Source organism: Lepus europaeus, chromosome 16 (assembly GCF_033115175.1).
Source record: "Lepus europaeus isolate LE1 chromosome 16, mLepTim1.pri, whole genome shotgun sequence".
Lineage (NCBI taxonomy): Eukaryota > Metazoa > Chordata > Mammalia > Lagomorpha > Leporidae > Lepus > Lepus europaeus.
The window spans coordinates 28,031,432-28,059,088 of NC_084842.1; the positions used below are offsets into that span (position 1 = coordinate 28,031,432).

The 27,657-nt window shown below is 47.2% G+C and overlaps 1 protein-coding gene and 1 long non-coding RNA gene across 6 annotated transcripts in view; one reads left to right on the plus strand and one right to left on the minus strand.

The window, feature by feature from the left end:
• Positions 1 to 1,515: 1,515 nt before the first annotated feature.
• On the minus strand, positions 1,516 to 27,562 carry LOC133775196 (uncharacterized). 3 transcript variants are annotated; one of them, XR_009868204.1, is made up of 3 exons: positions 27,476 to 27,562; positions 24,391 to 24,474; positions 1,516 to 1,759 (listed from the first exon to the last, which is right to left on the minus strand). It is a non-coding gene; the product is annotated as an uncharacterized LOC133775196 (long non-coding RNA). The 3 variants fall into 3 exon arrangements; XR_009868206.1 differs by lacking the exon at positions 1,516 to 1,759 and adding an exon at positions 19,163 to 20,599; XR_009868205.1 differs by lacking the exon at positions 1,516 to 1,759 and adding an exon at positions 21,396 to 21,876.
• Positions 26,615 to 27,657, plus strand: part of DCTD (dCMP deaminase) — a 32,360-nt gene continuing 31,317 nt past the window's right edge. Inside the window, exon 1 of one of the 3 annotated variants that reach the window (XM_062213357.1) lies at positions 26,615 to 26,690. The gene's annotated coding sequence lies outside the window, so the exon portion shown is untranslated. Of the gene's footprint in view, positions 26,691 to 26,974; positions 27,048 to 27,288; positions 27,645 to 27,657 lie in introns of those variants that run through there. The other 2 variants (XM_062213358.1, XM_062213356.1) reach the window with 2 other exon arrangements.

Here is a 27,657-nt window from a genome sequence, read left to right on the forward strand (position 1 = left end):
ATTAATTATGCCATCAGTTAATAAAGATTAAATGAGATAATATGTACACACACACATACACACACAGGAATACTTTAAAAGTTCATGGACAATGGAATTAAAACTAGGCTTATTTTGGTGCAAAATGTTTTTGAAATCCATGCAGAGTTTTTCATAATACACATTTCCATGAACTTCTTGAAGCCTGTGTGTGTGTGTGTGTGTGTGTAGCAACTTAGCACAAGCTCTACCCCAACAGTAAGTACTCCATAAAATGTTTTACTTTTTAGAAACATATTACAAACATTTCTCATATTATTAAATATTCTTAAAATACAGAATTCTTCGTTACTTACTATTAATTACACTGATGTGCTTTATGTCCACCCTTTTTGTTGACAGCATAACATAGAGATGAAGGCAGCATGGTAGAGTGGCAGGCTTGAGTCAAAATAGACTGGACTTCTGGCCCCAGCCCGTCTCCACGTAACCTGGGTGAGTTACTTTACCTCCATTTTCTGATCTGTGTGTCATGTTTTGAATGTGGTTTGTCCCCTCCAAAACTCATGAGGCACTTTAGTCCCAGAAGGAATGGTGTTGAGAGGTGGCTAAGAGATAATTAAGACATGGGGCTCCACCCTCTTGAAGGGACTAATGGGGTTCACTCAAGAGCACCACATATGAGCAGATCGTTATACAGTGAACTTGGCACCTGCCATTGGTCACACACGTGCTCCTCCCACATGCACCTGCTTCCCCTTTCTGCTTCTCCATTGCAATAGGGCACAGCACAGGTCCTTCACCAGATACCCAGCAGATGCCAGCACTGTGTTATTGGGCCTCAAGAACTCTGAGATAAACAAGTCTCTTTGGTTTATAAATTATCCAGCCTCAGGTATTTTGTTATAGCTGTGGAGTTCAGTTATAAATAATTAATTCAAACCCTAAGTTAATTTAGATTAAATACATTTGGAGCTAAGACTTAATAATATATAATACATTAAGATTAAATGACAAAATATGAGGTAACATGTTGAAGTCAAGCTAAATATCGGTCTCGGGAGTTTTTAGGACCTGTTGCGAGAACCGCTGTTCCTCCATGACAGGCTTCATTTTAAGCCAGAAAAGACAGGCCTAAGAGTATGGGAGTGAAACTATTCCTGGAATTTAGATTCTTCTACCTTCCTGTGTGACACCTAGTCCCTAAGTTGCTTAAATGCACCAATAAAATACATAAATTTAGGTAACTGCCATATAAGGAATAAGGAACTCACATGTGTAGTGATGTATGTACTTGTTTACTCGAGTGCATACAAATGCTGGGAGGGAGAGGGACGGGGCTCCTCACCTCAGCACTGCGCTACATCGTAGGTGCCGGTAAGAGCCCCAGCCAGCTGGTAGTAAACTCTTCTTGCTGTTGCGTCCAGCCTGCCTTTTATGAGTTGTTTTGGGGAGGGTCTCATACCGGACACAACAATAGCCACAGAAAACACTCTAAGACACCAGGAAATGGGAATAATTATATCTCTTCTGAGATTTTATGATAATTTATTTAAAGATGTATTTATTTATTTGAAAGTCAAAATTACAGAGAGAAGGAGAGGCAGAGAGAGAGAGAGAGGACTTCCATCCGTTGGTTCACTCCCCAGTTGGCCGCAATGGCTGGAGCTGCATCCATCTGAAGTCAGGAGCCACGAGCTTCTTCCAGGTCTCTCAAATGGGTGCAGGGTCCCAAGGACTTGGGCCATCTTCCACTGCTTTCCCAGGCCACAGCAGAAAGCTATATCGAAAGAGGAACAGCTGGGACTCGAACCAGTGCCCATATGGGATGCTGGCACTGCAGGTGGCGGCTTTACCTGCTATGCCACAGCACTGGCCCCAAGATTTTGTGATAATTAACTGATATAACACATGCAAATTGCTCACTAACTCTAAGTGATGATGACAATGATAGCATTTCCAAGCATTAAAATGTTTCTGAGGTATGCCAGCTGTATCCATTGGTTTATAATTTCTAGAATGTAGGGTTAACTGAAAGTGTAGAATTTAGAGAAGGAAGAGCTCTGGTTGCCTGATACAAAATATGTTTCAAAATTTTGAAAGTGCAAGTAAAATAAAGCTTGTGTGATAACAGTTTTTCATGGTTTTTTGGTAAGACTTTTATAAAATTAATTAATTAATTTGAAAAGCAAAAAGAGAGAGAGAGAGAGAGATCTTTCATCTGCTGGTTCACTCCCCAAAGGGCCACAAACCAAGGGATGGGACAGGTGAAAGCCAGAAGCCGGGAACTCCATTCAGGTCTCCCACATGGGGAGGTGGCAGGGACCCAAGTACTTGGGCCCTCTTCTGCTTTTCCAGGTGCTCTAGCAGGGAGCTGAGTTGGAAGCAGAGTAGCCAGGACTCTCACCGGCACTCCAAGAATGCAATGTGGGTGTCGCAAGCAGTGGCTTAACTCGGTGCATCTCAATGCCAATCCCTGGTAAGATAATTTAACGAAGAAAAAGCAAAACACTTTGTTCAAGAAAGAGGGCATGTAATTTGCTTGTAAAGTAAGAAGTCAGACGCTACAACAGTCAATCTGATCATTTTAGAGTCACCCCCAGGATGTTTACTCTCTGCTGTAAATAGGAAGCTTTGGCGAGCCCAGTGATTATGTCACTAGATGTCAGTTTATGATGAGCAAAAGTACACATACGTCTACTACTATTCTCTATGGCTTCAAGCCCTGATGCTAGAAATGTGACCTAGCTTGTGCCACGCTGGTTTTCATGGGATCACTAAACTCGTTCTTTTCCCCAGATATAATCTTCTGTTTGATAACTCAAGTTCTAATGAATTCAACACAATATCTATTATTGTCAGAGAAAAATCCTTGTGCATTTTTAGTTATTATCTCTGTTGATAATACAGCTCTGAATTCAAACATGCAATCCAAATTCTTTTGAAGCTGGATGAGATATGTTTGCTTCATCTCCTGCACCATGCATGAAAAATTAGCATTGGTTATGCTAATATAACCCTTTCCTGTGTTAAGAAAAGTATTCCAACTGTTTTCAAACTAAATTGATTATGTTAAAATCGTAGAGCTGGGAGTATAAAAATCAGTAAAAGGTAAAACCTGGCCAAGAGCAGTATAACAAAGACATTTAAAAATCTGCCTGTCTATCAAGAGTTGGTGCTAAATTAGAGGGTTGGGGGAATAGATTATAGTCCTTGCTCGCCCTACTTTTTGATAGGTCTTTGACAGAATATCAGTGGAAAGCATTTGTGTCTAATGATGAAGCTTGTGTCTATGTGAAAGGAGGAATTTCATATTATTCACATTCTGTAGACTACTGTGTACCATCATCTAGAAAAGTAAAAAAAAAAAAAACAACTTTTTAGTGATTATAAGATGACTCCATAAGAGCTCTGCATGAACTCAACACAGAGTGTGTTCGCAGAGGGGAGGAGAGGCAGGCAGAGACATGGGAGTGTGTGGTTACGGGTGAGCGGCTGTTGGGTAGAGGAATGGGATCTGCGGAGCCCAGGGCCCCAGGGCCCCAGGGCCACATGCTAGGTGTGTGCTTCTAGAACTTGTCTCTCTAGACGCCTTAGGAGGACTTCATGACTGCAGCTACTGTCTAAGTACATTTTGTGGACTCTCAGGCTTATTTATTTATTTATTTTTAATTTCTTTGACAGGTAGAGTTATAGACAATGAGAGGGAGAGAGAAAGATCTTCCTTCTGTTGGTTCACTCCCCAAATGGCAGTCATAGTCGGCCAGCGCCGATCCGAAGCCAGGAGCCAGGTGCTTTTCCTGGTCTCCCAAGCAGGTGCAGGGCCCAAGGACCTAGGCCATCCTCCACTGCCCTCCCGGGCCACAGCAGAGAGCTGGACTGGAAGAGGAGCAACTGGGACAGAATCCGGTGCCCCAACCAGGATGAGAACCCGGTGTGCTGGCGCCGCAGGTGGAGGATTACAGGTTTATGTTTTTTATCTGATTTCCTGCCTTTGCTTCCGTCTTAAAAAAAAAAACAAAAACACCGGGCCTGGCACTGTGGTGCATCGGGTTAACACCCTTGCCTAAGTGCTGGCATCCCATATGGGCGCTGGTTCTAGTCCCGGCTGCTCCTCTTCTGATCCAGCTCTCTGCTGTGGCCTGGGAAAGTAGTAGAAGATGGCCCAAGTCCTTGGGCCCCTGCACCCGCATGGGAGACCCAGAAGAAGCTCCTGGCTCCTGGCTTTGGATCTGCGCAGCTCCAGCCGTTGCGGCCAATTGGGGAGTGAACCAGTGGATGGAAACCTCCCTTCTCCCCCTGCCCCTCCCGTCCTCCTGCCTCTCCCATCCCCTGGCCCTTCCCTCTCCCCTCCCCCTCCTCCTCCCCCTCTTTCTCCCCCTCCTTCTCCCCCTCCTTCTTCTCCTCCTTCTTCTTCTCTCTCTCTCTCTCCTCTCTCTGTGTAACTCTGACTTTTGAATAAATAAATAAATCTTAAAACCCCCAGTTTTCCATATTTGCTGGTTGTACTTATTTTTCCCTATTGCCACCACTTGAGGTAGGCTTTATGACATCCCCTTGGGCAGGGAATATGAACAATTCCCTGTTTTTGTACAAATATTTGACAAATGTTTGCACCTATAGTCCACGTCAGGCCTGAACCTACTTAAACTGTGAGCGTCCAATCACCATATATAGATCCAACACACAGGATTATAGCAGAGTCCTCCCAGGTAAAAACAAGTTCCTTATCCCTGTCATGATCATTGACCACCTGAAAGTTGTTTGTATTTTCCCCAGAGAAAGTTCCTGTTGGAAATGTGTGTGATATTGACATGTACCTCCTGTGAGGCTCACAAGAGCAGACTACTTCCGGGGCCACATGTACACAGGCAGAAGAGAGACACGACAAGGACAGTGCCCCCTCCCGGATCTAGTATCAGCTTCCATGCCTATGTGAATCCCTTGCTGACCCAAAGGGAAATGTAATTTAGAGACAGAGACCTTACCTCATTTTTCGGTTGGCTGCATAAATAACACGTTCCTTTTGCAAATACTGGGGTCTGTAAGTTTGGTTTGTGGAGAGCACCAGGCGAAAGGCCCCCTTGAGCTAGTCTGACACCAGTACTGTCCCATCTTTTCTGAGCCCCGCACCAGTGCTGCAAAGAAGGCAGCACAAGTCTTACCTCCAAGTTGCACGAGAAGAACACGGGACAGGAATGCCAACATGGGGGCAAGTCCCTGTGGTTGTTAGGAGTAGAACCAGAATCTGACCCTTGCTGACCTCTCTGGCCAGCTTCTCCTCATCCAGGCTCCAGCACAGAGCAGCAAGGGTTTGGAGCACATCCCCTCTTCCCAGGTACCTTTAAGGTCTTCAGTGCATTGGAACTGAAGTGCACGCCCAGCCTGGGCTTCGAGTCTCTGCAGCATCAGCCCCTGGCCACAAGTCTACGAACCCATAGGAGAGTGATGGGTTGTGACTGAGAGCTCCCAGTGCACACTGTGCATCTGTGCATAGTTCCGGGGAGTCTTCAGAGCTACCAGCAGCTTCTCAAAGTTCCCCTAAGCACTCTGCCCTAGGTCAGTCCTACATCTAAATCTCTCAGGGGGGTCCAGATTTCCAGTCTTCACGCTGATAAGAGTCGCGGGTTATTAGCGAAATCCCATGATTTCAGCTCCATGTGATGTTTCTTCACACCAGAATTGTATTGCCACAAATGCATGAGCAACTCCTAGTCAACAGAATTGTGAGGATGAACAAAGCCAGTGCTTGGTTTCACAGGGCTATGGCGAGTGTTGCTGTGGATAGCAGAGGAATCAGACCTAAAAGACTGGTGCTCAGTGCAGTCAGTTACCAGTGATGCTCAAACTTCAGTGACAAGCCCCTGGAGAACCTGCTACAACTTCAGATTCCCAAGCCCTACCCCAGGTCTACTGACTTAGATACTCTAAGGGTAAGACCTTGTCATCTGCATTTTATTTATTTTTTTAAAGGCTTTGCATTAAAAAAATTTTTTTGACAGGCGGAGTTAGACATTGAGAGAGAGAGAGACAGAGAGAAAGGTCTTCCTTCCATTGGTTCACCCCCCAAATGGCCGCTACGGCCGGCGCTGCACCAATCTGAAGCCAGGAGCCAGGTGCTTCCTCCTAGTTTCCCATGCAGGTGCAAGGGCCCAAGCACGTGGGCCATCCTCCACTGCCTTCCTGGTCCACAGCAGAGAGCTGGACTGGAAGAGGAGCAACCAGGACAGAACCAGCACCCCAACCGGGACTAGAACCCGGGATACCGGCGCTGCAGACGGAGGATTAGCCTAGTGAGCCGCGGCGCTGGCCTTTGCATTTAAATTTTTTTAGGCCTTATTTATTTGAGAGGCAGACAGGCAAAGAGAACTCTCGTCTGTTCATTCATTCCTCAAACGTCCACAGCAGCCAGGGCTGAGACAGAACTGGGGAGCCTGGTGGTCGGTCTGGGTATCCCACCCAGGTGGCAGAAACACAGTCACTTGGGTTGTCACTGCTGACCCCTAAGGTCTGCATTAATAGGAAGCTAGAGGCAGGAACTAGAGCCCTAGCACTCCAACATGGGGTGTGGGCAACTTGACCGGTGTTTTAACTGCTCACCCAAATGCCTGCTCTGTCATCGCATTTTGTTTTATAAAGATGTATTTATTTGTTTGAAAGGCAGCGTGACAGAGAAGGATACACACACACACACACACATCTTCTGTCTACTGATTCATTCCGCAAATGGCTGCAACTACCAGGGATGGGTCAGGCTGAAGCCAGGAGCCAGGAACTCCATCCAGATCTCCGCCATGGATGGCAGGAACACAGATACTTGAGCCGTCATCTGCTGCCTCCCAAGTGCATCAGTGGGAAGATGTATCAGAAGCACAAAGTAGCCAGGACACAAAACACACAGTTTGGTATGAGTGTTTCCCAAGGTGTTCCAAGTGGTGGCTTAACCTGCCATGCCACCATGCCCACCTCTGCATTTAAAACGATGACCTAGAGTAACCCTGATACTTGCCAGGAGTCTATACAATAGAGGAAAAAGTATGATGAAGGCTGTGTTCTCATTTCAGGTATCTCCCTACACATAAAAAATTAATTTCAAAGATTGTTATTGAAATAAAACCACACACTGGGAAACACAGAGCATAAACAAATGACTCAATGAATTCCGGGCGGGAAGCCGCTGTGTAATCACCGTGCAGGTCGGCAAATGGAATGGTGCCGGCCTCCCAGGAGACACCCACCCCACGCCTCCCAAAGCGCATTCCCTCCTTTCTCTTTAACAGTGCACTGGTTTTGCCTGTTTTCGAATTTTACATAAATTGAATCATACACTATCATTTTGTGTCGGGTAGCCACACCAGTTATTTTAACTGAGATAATTTAAGGTAATGAATTGCTAACTGGGTATTGGGTAACTGAGAAAGCCAAGAGAGATACTAAGGTATCATTGAGGCAGAAACCTCAGGATGCAATTACCTCCTCCAGGGCTGGGAACACAAAGGGAAGAGGTTGGAATTATTGAAATGTAGAAGATGAAGAGGGAGGCTGCGAGGAGGGCTGCGGCGATGCTCAAGCTCAGACCTGGGAGGAGGTGCAGTGGCGCTTTTTCTGGGGTGGAGGAAAAACTGGAAACAGCTGATGTTGCAGAGAGCACCATGTCCCTTCTCCTCTTCCAGACTTGCTAGCTCCCTCTGCTGCCCCCTATTGATAGCACCTAGCAGGGAGTCAGGTAGCAAAGCAAGAGTCCCAGACCCAGCCTTGCAGCAGGGAAGCCAAGGGCTGGCAGCTGAAAGACAACTAAATACCTGGCAGGTGCCTTAGCCCAATATGATGTCTGTGAGACTCATTCATGTTACGTGAATCAGTAGTGCATTTATTTTGATTGCTACATAGTTTTTGTTGTTTTGACATGCCACCATTTATATTTAGCGTCTGTTTTCTCTTTCTTGACTACTATGAGTAATAAAAAGAATGAGTGTTCTGAAACATGCCTTTTGGTGTGCGTGTGCACGTCTCTGTGGACGCGTGCCTAGCAATGGAACTGCTTGGTCACAGGGGATACATATATTCGGTTTAGCACATAAAGGCGACAGTTGTCCAAAGTGACTGCAGCACCGTACACACCTGCCAAGCAGTGTATGACAGTTCCCAGTTCCTACTCACTCAAGTCAGGCCTGGTGCTGTCACTCCTTCAAATTTTAGCCAATCAAGCCCTGACAACTAATGACACCGAGAGCATTTTATGTGTATGTTTATCGGTTATTTTTCTTTTTTTTTTTAATCTGTAGTAAGCATTCCCAGCTTTTATTTATTTATTTTATGTTGTATTGTTTAATGTTTTAAGGAATTTGATAATACATTTGATTCTCAGGGTCACAGCATTATTAGTCATTGTCAGATCATCTTTTGTAAAGTATCTGCTTAAATCTCTCACACATTTTTTTTATTTCTGTTAAGCCCTGATAGAATTTTATTTTTTAATTTTTAAAAGGTTTATTTAATTGAAAGGCAGAGTTACAGGGAGAGAGAAGGAGGCAGAGAGAGAGACATGGTCGTGGGGTGGGGAGGGAATCTTCCATCCGCTGGTTCACTCCACGAGCAGCCAATAGCTGGGGCTGGGACAGGCCAAAGTCAGGAGCTAGGAGCTTCTTTGGGGTTTCCCAAGTAGGTGCAGGGCCCCAAGCCCTTGGGCCATCTTCCAGTGCTTTCCCAGGTGCACTAGCAGAGAGCTGGATCACAAGTGGCACAGCCAGAACTTCACCTGGTGTCCACATCTCACACACTTTTCTCTTATTGATTTGCAGGAATTCTTTTTATATAGTGAATAGGTCTTTTATCAGCTATTTAAGGTACTTTTTTCTTTGCTATAACTTACCTTTCTCTTAATGAAAAACAAGTTCTTAGTTTTAATGAAACACACGGTATCACTTTCCTCTTAAATATTACCTTAAGTTAATACTCTTTGAATCTTCTTTTAGAAATCTTTTCCTAAGCCAGGTCACAAGGATGTTTTCTTAATTTACCTTCTAGATCTGCACTGTCCAATACAGTAGCCACTGGCCATATAGAACTATTTAACTTTAACTTCCATTTAAAATACAAGGGTCTAGCGCTGTGGTGTAGTGGGTTAAGCAGCCGTCTGCAGCACCAGCATCCCATATGGGTGCTGGTTCGAGTTCCATCTGCTCCACTTCCAATCCAGCTCTCTGCTAATGGCCTTGAAAATCAGCAGAGGATGGCCCAAGTCCTTGAGCCCCCACACCTCCATGGGAGACACAGAAGCAGCTCTGGCTTCTGGCTTTGGCCTGGTCCAGCCTTGGCTGTTGAGACCATTTTGGGAGTGAACCAGCAGATAGAAGATCTCTCTCTAATCTCACCCTCTCTCTCTCTGTAACTCTGGCTTCCAAATAATAAAAAGAAATCTTTAAAAAATTAATAAAATACAGTTTCTCAGTTGTATAGCCACATTTCAAATGCTCTATGGTCTTAGGTGAGTTAGTGGCTAATCAGACAATGTAGAATTGTAGACCAGTTCTATCATAGAAAGTTCTCTTGGACAGCACCAACTTAGAAGTTTCATTAGTTTCTTTCCACATTTGAATCTGAAATTGATGTGTGTGTCTGTGTTTGGTAGTGGTCAGTTGTGATTTGTTCCCTCTGGACTGACGACTAACCCAGTACTACTTAATGTTCTCTCCACTGTCCTGCAGGATTGACGTAATTGTGAAGTCTCCATTTGTAAGTGGGCCTGTTCATGCTTTCCTTATTCTGTTCCATCAATACATTTCTCTACCTTTGGGCCAACAATCACCACATGCTCTTAAGTTTCTTTTAATTATTTTTTGTTTATTTGAAAGGGAAGGAGAGAGAGAAAGAAAATGAATCCAGGGCTCCCACATAGGTAGTAGAAACACTACTTGAGCCATTACCATTGCCTTCCAGGTCTGCATTGGCAGCCGGAGTCAGGAGCTGGAATCCGTACTCAAACCCAGGTACTCCAATGTGCGATGCAGGCATCTTAACTCTTAGGCTAAACACCTGCTCCCAGTACCACATGGTCTGAATTACTCTACCTTTAAAATGGTAAAGTAACTCCACTCAACTTGTTCCTGAGCTGTCTTGGCTATGCATATTATATTTCCATATATGTTTTTATTTTGTCTTTTAAATTTTTAAAAAAATTTTTGGCTGGGTGTTCGCCACAGGGGTTAAGCTGCTACAAGGGACATCCACATCCCGTTTTGGAGTCCCTGGGTTTGAGTTCTGGTTCTGCTTCCAATTGCAGCTTCCTGCTAATGCAAGGCCTGGGAGGCAGCAGGAGATGCCTCAAGTGTTCACGTCCCTGTCACCCACGTGGGAGACTTGGATTGAGTTCCTGAACCCTGGCTTTGGGCTGGTCCAGCCCCAAGCTGTTGTGGGCATGTGGGGAGTGAACCAGCAAATGGGAGCTCACTCGCTCTCTCTCTCTCTCTCTTTCTCTCTCTTTTAAACTAAATAAATAAACTTTAAAAAATTATTAACAATTTCAAAACAACCTCAGACTCAACAAAAGTTTCATTTACAGGACAAAAACCTCTTCTTTCTGAATCATTTGAGAGCAAGTTGCCCCCTCATGCATGAATACTTGAGTGCATTTGTTTAAATGAGGTCACCCCCACACCTAACCACACAGCCATGGAAACCAGGGAATTAACAAGGAGTCATTGTTGCCATTCGTCTTTGACTTCCCTGAAGTCTTACCAGTGCCCCTGAGGATTCAATCCAGGGCTGCACATCGCATTCAGCAATGGTCTGGTTAGCGAGTATCAATCTAGAACAGTTCCTCCGCATTTTCTTGAATTTTATGCCCTTGACACTGACAGCACATTACAGGCCAATGGTTTTGTAGAATGTTCTCCAGTCTGGATTTGGTCACGTTGGATAATGATTAGATTCAGATGACTCGTCTTTGTAGACTATCAGAACTGTTGCTCTGTTTTTACATTCTCTTCAGTGGCTCATGGCTTTGGCGTGTGATGTAATAGGTCACGTGGACTAGACTGCCTGACGAAGGGAGTGTCTTCCAGGATTCTCCCCTGCTGAGTCTACTCTCCGCCCTCTCAGTTTGGATTAAGGATTCTTGGCGAAGGTACTTTGAAGTTAGGAGAATATTCTCTATCTCCATATAGTTTAAATGTATTTATTGATATCAGTTTGGACTGATAGTATCCATTTTACCTAGTGGACTGTGGTTGGGTCTTATTTATTGTGATGTTCAACCTGCCCCAGATTTAGCTGAATATAGATAGAGAAGCAAATGAACATGTGTGTGCCTGCATGTGTAGGTATTCGCAAGCTCTGTCATCTGGGAGGTTTTGGGAGTAGGGACATCCTGGTAGCAGTAAGCACCAAATTCTGGGCTCTGGTTTTCCTAATTGCTATGTCGGGTAATTATGTATATTGAAAATAATGAGTTTACATTGATATCTTTAATTGCAATTCAATACCACAGGGTTCATTCTAGTTTCCTGTCTGCACACTTATAACTCACTTCTCTGACAGTGAGAAAACTGGCTCTCATTATTCTTAATTAATTAATTAGTTTAGATTAATTATCCAGTAAATAATAAATCTCCCATTGTCACGGCCAGCCTCTGTCTCATTCTGTTTGTTGATGTAATGAAACGCCAACGGTTGAGTGAGATGTACAGAAAACAGGTTTATTTGGCTCACAATCCTGGTGGCTGGAAAGCCCAAACACCATGGCTCTCCTGTGGATGAAGGCCCCCAGGCTGCATCCCAACTTGGTGGCCAAGCAGAGTTGCGCAAAAGGAGCACACGCAAAAGAGGGGGTGGATGCAAAGGAGAAGCGAGCTTGCTTTACAATAAGCCATGCTTGCAGGAACTAACCCAGTCCCACTAGACCTTGGACCCGGCCCACCCCTGAGAGGATTATGCCCCCCAGAGGTGGGACCCTCAGGACTCAATCACCATTGCAGATGCACCACTTCTCACCATGCTTACAAACTTCCAGCACATGGACCTCTGCGGGAGAAATCACACCCAACCCACAGCAACCCCCTCTTCACAGATTCCTTAGCCTGCTTGGGTTCCAACACGTGGTCTGTGCTGGGCACCCCCATCCCCGCCCACTGTCCTCCTCACCCCTTCAGGCTGGTCCTCTGTGCCAGGCCCCCCTCACCTCACACTGGGCCATGCCTCCTCACCTATGCCCTTCTCCACATGCCTTGCTCCCCTGCCCATGGATTCCATGCCCTCCACCAGGCTCCCCTAATCCATGGCTGCCCACCTCATCCTGCAGGGGTTTCAGCACCCTGTGCTGGGCCCACCCCTCTGCCCGATGTGGGGTTCTCTTCACCCACCCCAGCTCGGCTGCCTCCCTCTGAGGATGCCCTGTTTTCTCCACGTGTGCCCCACCCCCTGGGGTGCTCCCTGTGGGCCTTGTGCAGGCTCCCACGACCTAAGCCCAGATGTCCTGCTATGAAATGCCCTTTCACCTCACCTAACTCCTTGACTTGAATTTCCCTCCTCGCTGCTGGTGACACTCTGCTCTGGCCACCGACACCCTGTGCTGAGCCTCCCTCCTTTGCCCCACCTTATCTGCCTCCCAAAATCCCCTCCTTACAACCCTGGCACATGGCTATGACTCAGGGGCACTAGATGCACTGCTCTAACCATGCAGGTGTCCTGGTCCCTTGGTCAGGCTCTAGTCCTTGCTGCAAACCATGCTCTGTGGATATACCTTTCTCCCTCTGCTCAGGCTCCAACAGTAACTCAGCCAAAAGATTCTCCCAACCTAGGAGCCAGCACTGTGGGTGCAGTAGGTTGAACCACTTGCAGCACCAGCATCCCATGTCAGAGCACTGGGTCAAGTTCCAGCAGCTCCACTTCCAATCCAGCTCTCTGCTCAAGTGCCAGGAAAAGCAACAGAAGGTAACCCAAGTGCTTGGGCCCCTGCCACACATGTGGTGGACCCAGATGGAGTTCCAGGTTCCTGGCTTCTGTGAGGAGTGGATCAGCAGATGGAAGACCTCACTCTTTCCTCTGTCCTTCAAAAAAAAAAAAAAAAAATAAAGAAATCTTGAAGATTCTCCGGTCCTACCTTGGGAAGGCTTATTGTGCTCAGCCTACCTAAAAGCTTATATACTACACTAGGGCAGAAGGGAGGGAGGAAAAGGGGAAGAGAAAGAGAGAGAGGAGCAATCAGTTTGTCCAAGTCCACAACAACGCTGTTGGGGTTTGATGGGGATTGCATTGGCTCTAATTTCAACTGGGAGAGAACTGACATCTTTATGTTATTGAATCTTCCAGCCCATGAACATGCTATAAATTCTTTCATTTATTTAGGTCATTTTTAATGTCTCCCAGGAAGGTTTTTTAGTTCTGCGTATAGACGTCTTGTATGCCTTGTATTAGATTTAATTTTTAAGGCATTTGGTGGATTTCTCGTCACTTTATGCCATATATTTATATACTGTTTTTGCTACTTATTATAGCACTACAGAAATTCAAATGATTTTTTGATGCTTCCAATAACACCTATTGCAATTTTTTACTTACATAGTAATATCTGCTAATTTTAAAGATTTCGTTTTAGACAGTTTTTAACATTTGACTTGACTAAAGAAATATTCAAATATGGAATAGCAGGCTTAAAGAGCATCAGCCATAGAAAGGTCTTGGAGGAGAACTTGACTCACAGAAAAATCCAGGTCTATGCCTAAATACATGGACTCGGTTTTGCAAATGGTCCAGGGGCACAGGAGTTCAGTCTCCCGAAGTGTATCCAGCAGCCATGGTCTTGTCTAGACGGATCCCTGACTTTAGGTTAAAACCTCTGCTAGGTCGGTGTTGTGGCACCAACGATGCTGGCATCCCCTATGGGTACCCATTGAAGTCCTGCTGCTCTGCTTCTGATCCAGCTCCCTGTTAACAGCCTGGGAAAGCAGTGGGAGATGGTCTAAGTGCTTGGGACCCTGAGCTCAACGTGGGAGACTCAGATGAAACTCCTGGCTTTGGCCTGGCCCGGCTCTGGCCATTGCTGCCATCTGGGGAGCAAACCATCAGATCAAGACCTTTCTCTGTCTCTCTCTCTTTCTCTGTAACTCTGCCTTTCCAATAAGTAAATAAATCTTAAAATAAATAAATAAATAAAAGAACCTCTGCCAACAGCTTCCTCTGAAAGGAGAGGAAATGATGGCGTCCCCGCTCCCTCCCCTAGCAGCCGAGTTCTCTTTCAGATTGGACACTGTGGTGGCATTTGGTGCCGTGGGTAAGGCAATGTTTGGGATGCCCGCATCCCACATCAGAGTGTTTGGGTTTCAGTCCTGGCTCTGCTTCCACCTCCAGCTTCCTGCTAATGAGCACCATGAGAGGCAGCAGGTAATGGTAGGTATGTGGTTCCCTGCCTCCCTGAGGGAGGCTTGGTTTGAGTTCCCAACTCCCAACTCTGGCTTGGTCCTGCATCAGCTAATGGGAGCACATGATTTCTCTGATGCTCCCTGCCTTTCAGATAAATAAGTTTAAAAAGTAAAGATGCGGGGTGTGTTTAGTTGTTTCCATGAATCTCTATTTTGTTCCCTGTATTATGTCAAGCCCTTTGCATTTGAGAACTGTGCCATGCAGTCCATTCAGAAACCTCCATCAAGCCTTCTACGGTGGTCTTCCTGGAACCACCTTCATCTTTCTTTCTTTCTTTTATTTATTTTTTGACAGGCAGAGTTAGACAGAGAGAGAGACAGAGAGAAAGGTCTTCCTTCCATTGGTTCACGCCCCAAATGGCCGCCACGGCCGGCACGCTGCGCCAATCCGAAGCCAGGAGCCAGGTGCTTCCTCCTGGTTTCCCATGTGGGTGCAGGGCCCAAGCACCTGGGCCATCCTCCACTCCCTCCCGGGCCACAGCAGAGAGCTGGACTGGAAGAAGAGCAACCGGTACAGAATCTGGCGCCCCAACCAGGACTAGAACCCAGGGTGCCAGCGCTGCAGGTGTAGGATTAGCCTAGTGAGCCGCAGCGCCCGCATACCTTCATCTTTCTTTACTCCCCGTTGGCTTCCCCAATTGTTTTTGTCTTCCTTGCTCCGTCTTGGTCTAGGCTCTTCCTAGAGAAGTTCTCTTTTGAATTTTGTTTTTCTTAATCAACAAAATTATGGGGCAAGCACTGTGGTGTAGTAGGCTAAGACCTCTGCCTTTGGTGCTGGCATCCCCTACGGGCACTGGTTTGAGTCCTGGCTGCACCACTTCTGATCCTGCTCCCTGCTAATGGCCTGGGAAAGCAATGGAGGATGGCCCAAGTGCTTGGGCCCCTGTACCTGCATGGGAGACCCAGAAGAAGCTTCTGGCTCCTGGCTTCAGATTGGCCCAGCTCCAGCTATTGCGGCCATTAGGGAGTGAACCAGAGGATGGAAAACTTTTTTTTTTTTTCTCTCTCTATCTCTCTGTAACTCTGCCTCTCACATAAATAAATCTTTAACAAAAAAACAAAATGAATGTCAAAGCTAGGAGGAGTTCTGAGGTATGGGAAATGGGGGCAGGGCTAAGAGTGTCCTGGCTGGCTGGTCTGACTACAGAGGCATCACTTAGACACATGCGTGGGGAGTCAGGCTCCTCATCACAGGACTGGGTACCCTACGGCCCACGGCCAACACAGGCTGCTGCTTGTGCATGGCCTCTCTGCCTGCTTTTGTGTGGCCCTTGACTCAGAATGGTTTTTGCATTTTAAATGGCTAAAATGAAACCAAAAGAAGAACAACATTTTGAGGCATGTGAGAATTCTAGGAAACCCACATTACCGGGGCCATAAAGTTTTTTTGCAGAAGGCCGCTCTCGTTTGTGTTCCTACTGCCTTGGATTGTCCTCCCACAGCAGTAGCAGAGTCCAACAGGTGACAAACATTGCAGCGACCGCGTGGCTCTCAAAGCCTAAACTATGAGGGCATTTCACAAAGTTCATGGGAAACTGCACATTATGAAAGCACCATGCAGGGATTTCAAATGTTTTTTGAATCACAATAAAATTATTGCTTTTTTTCCTTCTATTTTTTCTTGGCTAACCTTGTTAGACATGCACTGATTTTATTAGTCTTTAATTAGTTAATTAGTCAACCGTTTGCTGGTTGACTCCTCAGATGCTCACAACAGCCAGGCCTGTGCCCCACTGAAGCTGGGAACTCAGTCACCATCCCCCCCCAGGGACAGAAACTCACGGTTTGAAATTGTGATCTGCTGTCTCCCAGGGTTATAGGACGCTGGGATCTGCAGCAAAGCAGGACTCAATTCCAGGCAATTCCATATGGGATGCTGTCATCCCAAGTGGTGTCTTAACCACAGGTTCAAGTACACCCCCCCCCCCCAATCTTATCTCTTCATTCCATTTTCCACATGCTTTTTGAAATGCTCTTGTATGTACCCCTCTGGCCCTTTCCAGTTGTCAACCCCTATCTTATCTGGCCAAAAAATAAAAATAAATAAAAGAAGTGAAGGATTCATACATTAGTCTTACATTAGGAGGTTTTGGTGAAGATGAAATGAACACTAGAGATAAAACGCGGATTGCACCTGAAACCCGCAGGAGCTTGAGCAATGGTTTACTTCGCGCAAGCCTGAGAGTTGTGCAAGGTGTCCGGCGCGTAACAAATCTTCCCAGGCAGACGAATCGATTAATTCACAGGCTTTTATTGGGATTCCGCTCCCGGGCGAGGTTCCCCGCTCCCAACAGAGCCGGGGGTGGGGGTGGGGTGGGGGCAGGGAAGTCGCATGTGAGAGATTTGGAGGGCTCCTTTTATAGATTCAGGGCATGGGGGTTAAAGGTTGAGGCGGGTCTGATCCTCATTGGTTGACCTTTAGGCACCCGCAGGGACCTTGACAAGGACTTTTCTTCCCAAAAAGTACAAGTAGGAACTTTCCATTCCCGGAAGTATAGGCCTTCCCTCCATGTGGATCCCAAGGCTACCAAGTTGAACTTTACCACCTTCCCTAAAGCCCTGCTTCTCTCTCCCGTTATCACCTGGGCCTAGCACAGAGTATTGGCATAGTCAGATGCAGCAGCTAAATGCACTCCATGTTCTGCATGGCAGTCTTTCACCAAGGAACCTCCTAGAATTGTGGGAGGCCTCATTTACACCTGCACGCTTCCCCCTTCACTTGACGATCCTCTGACACACAGCAGAGAGATGGCGCTTCTGAGCCCCACAACGTACAGGTTTCACGAGCGTGACACAACAGCTGAAAAAGCCAAGCTTGCACCTAAACCGCTCCCACGGATCCAGGGCAGATGGGTTGCAGAGGGGCAAGAGTCTCTGCCTTGCTTTTCCAAGACAGCTGGGCTCCTCATGGCAGCGGCTGCTGTGCGTGGAATCCGCCTGCGTTCGCTTGGCCACTAGAGAGCACTTTGAGACTAAGAGAGCGTGGTCTGTGCTCCCAGGCCCCCTGCAACCGCGGGGCTGTGTGTTTGGTCACTGCGCCATCTAGCTACCAGCGGCCGCTGACAAAGGGCTCTGGAGGCTGATGGATGCATTTTGTGAAGCTTAGTGACCTGTGCTAGTGATAATGAAGTATTCTGAAGCTCAGACAACATTTTCTGCTGTCACTGTGGTGTTCCGCCTCTGGTGACATCACTGATTTGTACCGCTTTGCCGCGGGTTTCCGAGGCAGGCATTGTAGCCGGGGTCCCAGTTTCCTTATTGCTCCTACTCTTTTCTGTCAGATTGAATTTCTCTCAAAGAGAAAATATTGCTTGATATTGATTCCAGCGCACGAGATAATTTCAGGTTCTCACTCTGCAGTTCATCCAGAGCCCTGTTTAAAATCTTGAAGAGGTTTTCCAAGGCTAAGAGGCTCAGTTCAAAAGAACAGTTCTTAAATGCGTTTAAAAGACCCTTGGCTACATTTTCTGATGTTTCATCGGCAGTTTGCACTGATACACTCTCCATTGTTATTACAACTGAACCATAGCACAGGGAGTTGTACCAGCAAGACCATCAAGCTTTCTCAAAAGCTATAAAGCTTTTGATGTTTTCTGGCCTATTTCTTACTGTGCTCTTAAAAATGTTTAGCGTCTGCTGAGCCAAATGTGTACCTCCAAAGGCGTATGCGCTGAAACACTCTTCACGCATCTCGGTTACCGCTGCAATATCTGTACATGCAGCAGGAGGATGGGATTCTGCCTGGCGGAAGCAAAGGGGAGTGTTTTGTGGTGCGCATTGAGAATGAATAATACTGACCTTCAGCTGGGCCCTGGCCCATCAGCACCGGGCTCTAGTTGTGGATAGTGAAGAAAAATCTACTTTCCTGACCACTGCTTACCAGCCCTTCCCAAAGCCATTCGCTTCTGGTAGTATTGTGTGCATCAAAGGGAAATCAAAGGCATCCATGCTGCCCTGATTCCTAAACTGATTGAGGCATTTACAGGCTCAGTTTTTCAAGGAATGTCTTTGATGTTTTTTTTTTTTTAAATCCTAAATAATTTCTCCTCTTTTGAATGGCACTTGACTTTCAAGTAAAGAATATGTCTGCATGTGAAATGTCAGTCTGTCTAATAATAACCTGCTTAATGTGCCACTGCGATCACTAATAGAATTTGCCACCATTTTTATAAAATGAAGTTACTTCCTCAGTACAGACACCCGCACCCTAGAAGCTGGCTAGAACGAACAAAATGGATTACTTCCTAATGAACTTGCACTCTAAATGTAAACTTGCTTCTTCACCTTTCGCCAACACACGCCATTTGTGCTGTGACATGAGAACAGCAAGAGAGCAAATAGGCTATTAACAAAGACTTGCAAGAAATGTACTCGTCTGGGCTTCACAGGGAGCCGGGAACATGAGAACATAAAGGAGGAGAAGACAAGATAAGGAGTTTCCGTGGAGGGGGATGCATTGTTGTGGGGATACTGTGGGTTTCCGGCAGCCACACTTCATCTTTCACTATCAGTCTCAAAACCAGACGCAGCCACCTTCTTCTCCAGTCCTGGAGGGGATACTGTGTGTTCTTGTTTCCTGACTTCATGTGATGCTTTCCGCGTGAGTGACACGACAGAATTTAATATCAAAGGTAACGTGATCCTTGGAATTTCAACAAGGATTGCATTAAATAATACAATGCAGAAAGATCATGCTCATGTTTATGTATGCATATTTATTTGAATGAAACTCTATGGTTCTTGGGGTCTGTGATTGTGCTGAGGACAGGAGAGGGGTCTTTAAAAATGTTATGGTCAATGTGTCTTGGGAAAAAATTGTGCGATTTTTTTGTACCAAACTTATTTAATTTCATTTTTCATGAACTTTTAGAAATTCCCACATTTTAACATTTACTATTTGGTGAACACAAAGAGAAAGCACTCCCTCTTCCTTTTCTGGGCCTTGTTCCAGAAACTCATGCTCAATGGGAATCGTTTCCTTGGGTTGTGCAGGGCTACAGATAGAGCAGCTTCTTACATTCAAGGTTGAGATGCAAATGACGCAGTCTGTGCGTATCTTTGGATCCATGTTCTTTGGATCCTGTATAACTTGGACTTCTTCCAACACAGAACCTGGGGTAGAAATACCTGTGCATCTACGATCTACACCACTGGTAGGGCAGAAAGGGTAGACACACACAATCTATGTTGTGCCCTGGGACAGCTCTTGGATGTTGTCTAACACTGCTGCTTTAGTCACTGGGTGCAGGCAGCCTGTTACGCGCTCACACCTGCTCTCGGGCTGTGAGAGAGAGGGCAAGAACTGGCTCAGCTTTCCTTATGCTCCCTAGCACACTGCCTTCCGTGGTGGCTCTCAGGGAACAGCAGTGGCCCAAGTCATGAACTCTAAGAGTGGGCACGAGTGGCATGCATGGAGGAAATCTCACCAGCCCGCTGTATGAACTGGAGCAAGCCAAGTAGTCTTTCTGGGCCACTCTTTCCTCATCTGGAAAAAGAAGGGGCTGGACTCAGTGATTGCTAAGGTCACTTCCAGCTCTGTAAGTTCTACGCTTTTAAAAAAATGCTTGGCTCCTGAGAGGAGAGCTTCTTCCTGGTTTCCCGACAAAAGAGCTCAGGGCGCATGTGTGTCTGACCTCCTACCACACTCTTTCTACTCTAATGAAGCCGGGTGTATTCTTCGCTGAAATGGCTCAGCTCCAGGAGCCCTTGGTGTGATTCTAACACTGTGTAGATATTGATTTTTCTTGCAGGATAGCGGTTACTGTAACCACCAAACTATTAAATCTCGCTCGTTCTCTTAGGGATGATTTCACAAGTGCTGTCCCACTCCCTTTTGTTGATATTTAACTCAGTCCAGGGCTAATTTGAAAATGGCATTACTAGCATCAAAGTATCTTCAAGTGCTTCACGGCTGACAGCTCTCTACCGTCCATCATCTTTGGGTTGTCCATCAAACACAGCAGCAGAGAGAGGTTGGTCAAATGGGAGACCTTTGGAGCTCGCTGGCTTGTTAGAGCTGTGTTGTGCTCCATCACCTCTTGTATTGAAGCTAGGAATGTGTCACTGCTAACTGTTATTCAAATAGGGCAGGCTTCCGTCCTTATCTTGTTTGTTCATGCCTCTACCTCCTGGCATTAATGACAGATGGTTGTTGTGAGGGCAGGACTGCAGCCATTACTTTCAATACAATCATACATGGTGAGCTGTAAGATGAAAATATTAATTTAATCCTTGCCTTCTTGTTTGAGAAGCTTTCCAGTTAGCTTGGGGAAGGCACAACATGTCCAGCAGGTTATGATAGCCATTAACTTCCAAATGCAAGTTCACAGGGCCTTTCATTTATACTCAGTCCCAGGCATTCACCTTGCTCCACCAGTTAAACTACACACTACAACACGAGTGGTGATTGCGATGTCAATAAAGAATTCTGCAGCCCACACCATGATACCTTGTTGATTACCCTTCTGGAGGTTCCTGGTGACCCTCGAGTAGAGGATATAATTTAATGACATCATTAATATTTCTATAAAACCAGCAATCTGATAAATTCTCTTTGGGTAGGCACTTTCACAGAACTAGCGTAAGTGACTGTTCCACGCGAAGCATTATCTTTTCTTGTACAACACTGAAAGCTTACATGCTGCTTGACAAATCTGAATTTTAAAAAGTAGGAATGATTGGCACATGGTAACTTACACAGAAATATAAAGTGCTACAAGAAAATTGCCCATTTCTCTTAGATTTACATTTTATGTATTTTTTTCTTTTAAGAAGTGATAAGGCATGTAATTTCCATCAACTTCAACCAGTTATGTATGAAAGAAGCTATGCGTTCAGCTCTCTAGAGGAAAAGCAAGTCATGGAGAGAGCTGACACGCCACAGAGAAGCAGAGCGCCTTCCCACTTGCCTTCGGTCCAGGTTCCTATGCATGGTCATTTTGGGGAACAAGACCAAAATTCTAAGCATGGGATCCTTACCTCTTTTTTTTTCTTCTTAAAGATGTATTTATTTGAAAGGCAGAGTTAGAGAAAGGAGGGAGGGATGGAGGTAGAGAGAGAGAGAGATATCTTCCATTTGCTGGGTCACTCTTCAAGTGGCTGCAATGGTTGGTGCTGGGCCAGGCTGAAGCCAGGAGCCAAGAACTTCTTCCAGGTCTCCTACATGGGTGCAGGGGCCCAAGCAATTGGGCCATCCTCCACTGGTTTCCCAGGCACATTACCAGGGAGCTGGACTGGAAATGGAGCAGCTGAGACTCAACTGGTACCCATATGGGATGCCAGCACTGCAGACAGCAGCTTAACTTGCTCTGGTTGTCTGGACCCACCAGCCCCGATGTCTCACTTGACAAAGTTCTCTCCGAGTCTTCAGGAGGCATAAGGAGAAGGGAGGCAGACAGAGAGGTGTAGCTGGAGTTTGCAAATGAAGACTTCTCTTTAATGGGTTGGATGCTCCAAACAGTTTCCATCAAGCAATTATTTCCTATTAATTCATTCATTTTAGTCAATAAAATACTTTCTAGTATTTAATAACAAAGCACTCAGCTCTGGCATACTCTGACTTAACATTTCCTTACTGACCTTCATTATAATTTTACAGATGTCTAACGATAAAAATAACTGGCAGCCTCAACTTAGCAAAACAAGCTATTTAGGAATACTGATTTTGTTTGATAGGAAAAATCTTTTTTATAAGAAAGTATTCATTTATTTGAGAGGCATACACACACACACACACACACAGAAAACACTCCCATCCACTTGTCTACTCCCCAGATGCCCTCAATGGCTGATGTTGGGCCAGGGCCAAAGACAGGAACAGGGACTGCAATCCAGGTCTCCCATCTAGGTGGCAGAAACCCAATTACTATCGCCATTCCCAGTGCTTCCTAAAGTCTGCATTAGCGGGAATATGGAGTCAGAAATCTAAGACTCTGATGTGGGAAGCAGGCAATTTATATGCCCACTCTCTGATAGGAATATTGTCTCCTGTCCGTCTGCGGTTTGTATGCTTTTCATTGAACACAAAAAACTGACCTCATGCTCTGATATACCTATAAAAATACATGTGGGGGCCGGCGCTGTGGTGTAGCAGGCAAAGCTGCCACCTGCAGTGCCGTCATCCTATATGGGTGCTGATTTGAGTCCCAGCTGTTCCCCTTCCAATCCAGCTCTCTGCTATGGCCTGGGAAAGCAGAAGATGGCCCAAGTGCTTGGGCCCCTGCACCCCCATGTGAGACCCAGAAGAGGCTCTTGGCTCCTGGCTTCGGATCTGCTCATATCTGGTGGTTTCAGCCATCTGGGAAGTGAACCAGCAGATGGAAGACCTCTCTCTCTTTCTCTCTCTCTCTCTGTCTCTCTGTAACTCTGCCTTTCAAATAAATAAATAATTTTTTTTTTGACAGGCAGAGTGGACAGTGAGAGAGACAGAGAGAGAAACGTCTTCCTTTACCGTTGGTTCACCCTCCAATGGCCGCTGCAGTCAGCGCGCTGTGGCCGGCGCACCGCGATGATCCAAAGCTAGGAGCCAGGTGCTTCCCCCTGGTCTCCCATGAGGGTGAAGGGCCCAAGGATGTGGGCCATCCTCCTCTGCACTCCCGGGCCAGAGCAGAGAGCTGGAATGGAAGAGGGGCAACCAGGACAGAATCCGGTGCCCTGACCGGGACTAGATTAGGATTAGCCTATAGAGCCACGGCGCCCACGGCGCCGGCCAATAAATATTTTTTAACAATTGGTGTACAAACTGATCTACCACAGTATTGGAATTCAGAAACACACACATTTCCATATTCGAAATCCAGAACCCTCTCCATCCTGTGATCTGTTCCTTAAGCAGCTGCCAAGTGACATACCTATGATCCCAGAGCACCAGGTAAGCTCCTTTTGAGGAGCATTGGGTTGCTAACTGTGCTAGGCTTCAAGCAAGTCAGTAGCTTTGCTCTTCTCCAACTCCCACCTCCATTTGGACCACCAAGGTCAGCTTCCCGTGAACTTTGGTCCAGCTCTCTGCTAATTTTCCTGGGAAAACAGCAGATGATAATCCAAGTGCTTAGGTCCTTGCCACCCAACTGGGAGACCCAAATGGAGTTTCTAGTTCCTGGCTCTGGCCTGGCCCAGCCTGGCTACTGTGGTCATTTGGGGAGTAAACCAACAGATAGAAAAAAATCTCTCTGTCTCTCTCTCTCTGTCTCTCTCATTCTTTGCCTTTCAAATTAGTAAAAATAAATCTTACCAAAAAAAGGGAAAATTTAAGTATTCTCTCTAGTTTGGACTGCAGGATGGAAACATAAACAACTCTTTTGAAAAACATTAGAAATAGTACTTCCCCTCTAATTGCATGTGTAAGCCTATGAAAGTAAGTTGTTGGCCTTGTTGGCTGCGATACAGAACAGAGAAGGAAGACATTCCTGCAGGCGACTTAGAATTACATTTATTATGTTAACTGAACCAGCAACCAGGTTCATTTATTCCGCATTTCTTCGGTGGGGAGGAGTCCTGTGGGGACAAGAACGGGTTTATCTTACTCATTGTGATATTTGTAGCGCTGCAAGTGGCAGAGAATTTTAAAGTGGCTGAACGAATGAATGTTGTTGGCTTTACAGAGACCTCAGGCATGCTAAGTACCTTCTGAAGGCCACTTGGTTACAGGAAGTAGACTTGGGATTCGAAGTCTGCTCTGACAACAAGGCTTGTGTGCATTTTCAAGAGACGATCTTGATGTACCGAGCGGCCGCTCCTCAGGCACGCTCTGTCTCAGCTCCCCCCGTGACCGTTCAGTGTCCTGTCTCCACAAGGTGAGGAGGTAGGAAAAACAGCAGGTGGTATGTTGGTAGGGCAGAAGAATTTTACTTCGATGCATGTCTTTTAAATTTGGATCTGCCATGCCCAAGACCCTGAAATACTTTCCAAATTAAGCTACATGCTAGACACAGGAAACACACACGCCTGCAGACGCCAAGCCACAGTCTGTGACAACCATCCTTACAAAGGTACTCACAGGGTTTCCCACATATGAAGTCTCTGCTCCTTGCTCAAGGAAACATGACGTGGTTATGGCTGAAGGCACAGCAGACCTCCATATCTGTGGTTAGGTAGGTAAAGATCCTCAATTATAAACCAAAATACAAGGTATTAACAAGAGAGATTTAACACCTGCAGTCACACTTAAGAGAGTTACAAGGTGTTAATGAGCAAGATATACCCAGGAATGTTTGTTCCCATTGGCCACCTGGTTTAGCTGTTAGTACAGAACATCTGAAACCTCAAGTTGTGAAACTATGAATCAGGAGGGTTCCTATCTCTAAGATGAGAGACTTTCAGTGGAACGCGGGAACATTCCGGGTAATGTGTTTGCAGCAAGCAGGATGTTGAATTTATTGCAGAGGGGAGTGTGTGCGTTGACCAAAATGGAGACTGATGAGAAGTAACTAAATTATGTATGACAGTCTTCACGAAGCGCAGGAAGGAAGCAAGCTTAATGATGTTGTGGTTGAAGGACCAGCAGCAATTGGTGATGTATTGGTTGGAAGTTGGTCACAAGAGAAATGGATCTAAGAAGACCCAAAGACTACAGATGAGTGTGACAAGGACAAGCAGTGGATTTGGGAGGGGAAGAGAAAGCAGGGGCTCGGGATTTAATTCACTTTAGTGGCAACCAGACAGCCTAGTAAAGTCAACTTGACATTAAAAACCATCATCTTAATCTATGTCGCGCTCTCAAGCTTGACTCTTATCACAGCAAAAAAAAAATATATATGGCTAACGATGAAGTATTTCCCCCCCTTGCTTTCCCAGCATCTACCAAGAGCAGTACATAATTTAATTATTGAATCTACAGGCTGGACCATGGAGATGAAGAACGATATGTCTGCTGTAGTGAGAAATTAGATAGAACTGCCTGTTTATTCTCATCATTCTTCCCTCCGTTAGGCTAAATTAATATAGTTAACAAGCTTTTGTTTGGATTAGCTGCTCAGATCCAGGATGTGCAGATCAGAATTCATGATTATTACAACAGCCATCCTTCATGGAGGTTGACAGCTCGCTCAAGTCCCACGTGCAGAGCAGAAGGGGCTTCTCTCAGTCTCTGTGGTGGAACCAATGTTGCACCAGAGCTAGGGGCTGGCCGTCTAACCAGACTAATGCATTAATGCAGTTCAAGAAAATCAGATTTAGTGCCTTGGGGCATCTGACCTCAAAAACACCTCTTAGAGTCTTTTCCTACTTTGCTGCTTATGTAGTCTTTTTTAACAGTTGCAACAAAATGTGCACAATTTTAGTGGGCAAATCTCACCGGAGGAATACCCACTGGAGTGTGAGTGCAGTGATGGGACTGGCGTGTGTGTGTGTGTGTGTGTGTGCGTGTCTTTAGCAAACACCTCGGGCTCTTGCACAAGGTTTGAGCAGAAACCGTAGGTCAGTCATGCAAAGCACAGATGCAAATACAACTTCGAGGCACATGTGCCTCCAGGCACGGCGCCCCCACTCCATGCCCCCAGTAGGACACTGTGACGCGGGCTGTTGCTGCTCACTGGTCCCCCACAGGGGTACTGCAGGCTCATTCCAGACATCAAAACCGTGTCTGAGCGGCAGCCTTTCGGTGCAGCCCTTGAGACGGCTTTGGGACGCAGGCATCCCATGTCTGAATGCCTGGCTTCCAGCCTGGCCCGCTTCTGATCCAGCTCCCTTCTAATGCGCATCCCGGGAGGCAGCAGGGGATGGCCCAGACACTGGGGCCCCTGCCACCCACGCGGGACACCCTGCTGGAGTTCCTGGCTCTTGGCTTGGGCTTTGCGGGCATTTGCGTGGTGGCCCAGCGTTTCTCTCTGCCCCTTCTCCCCGCTCCCACCCCCACGTTATACAGGTATAACAACAGCTTTGCAGAGCTGCTGGGAGACTAAGGGCATACATGGTGAGGGGGGGTTCACCAACAACAAAGGAGCCCGGGCAGCCGGCTCTGCCCTCAACAAAAGCAGACGGGACCCCCACCCCTACCCCTGCGCCCCGGGGAGACACCGAGCGTGCTCCGTCAGGCGCTCCGGCCGTAAGCGTCCCCAGCCAGGCCGAGAGCGGGGCCCCGTACGCAGCAGCGAGTACGCAGCAGCCCTCCGCAGGGCGCGCGGCCGGCCGAGCCCTCCCCCGCGCGCCGCCGCCACCTTCCGGCCGGGCGGCGGTCCCGCCTCCTCGCCGACTTCCTGCCCCGGAGGCGCGCGGCGGCGGCGGCGGCGGCGGCGGCACTGGCGTCCAGGCCGGCGGACGCGGAGCGGAGCGGAGCGCGCGCAGCGGTCGGCGGTGCGGGTACGCGGCCCGCGCGCCACGTGGCGCCGCTGGGGCGCGGAGCGGGTGGCCGGGCTGGCGGCCGCCGAGCCCCGAGGAGCCCTCCTCGGAGTGAAAGCTTGCGTGGGGCGGGCGGGGAGCGGGTCGCGCCGGGGTCACTTCTCCGAGAGCGCGTGGCGTCGGCGGGACGCGCTCCGTCCGCACGGCCCGAGGGGGGTAGTCTGCGGCCCTTCCTGCGCCCACACGTGGGGAGGCGATGCGGGTTGGCCCCTGAGTCGGGGGTGAGGGGTGGCGAGCAGCGTGGGTGACTGGGATGTAGCTTTGGTCGCCTGGCGGTGTCCGGACCCCGGTTCCCCGCCGTGTTTCAGCCCCGGACGGGTGCGTGTAACTTAGAACTAAAGTTCTGCGCGGAGAAAGTGCCCAGGGGAGGGCGCCTCCCTCTTGCATACAGTAGGCGCCTATTTAGCACCCTGCAGCCATTATGGATGCTGGCACCTCATCAGCCTCCCAGGATTTGCACTACTGCTGGCCTGCTGTTACCGTCTCAGACTCTGGGCCCAGTGCTGCCCCTCATCTTGGGCGTGAGCTCAAAGTCTGGAGCCGGAAGGGAGAGCTTTGGGACATCCTCATCTTCCTTTAGGTTGGATGTCTGGCTTTCCCAAGGTGCCACAGTGGTGCCTGCCCAGTCCTTGGGTTGCCTTCTTTCCTTGCTAAGGATCCCCTTACCTGAAGTTCTAGGCCACCTTTCGTGAGCTGGCCCTATTAGAGACACAGCCTGCACCTGCACTTTGGGAAGACAAGCTTACCTGAGTAATAGCACTTGCCACTCTTCGCAGCCTCTCCTCCTGTGAGCCTGTCCTGGGGTTGAGAACTTCGTTCCTGTCCGAAGTGGCCACGAAGAAAGGGCAGGGGCCCATTCTTGGTTCATATCAGAATCGGGAGTGCCTTAGATGTTTCCTTGGTAACCCAGCTGGGGTAGGTAGTAATC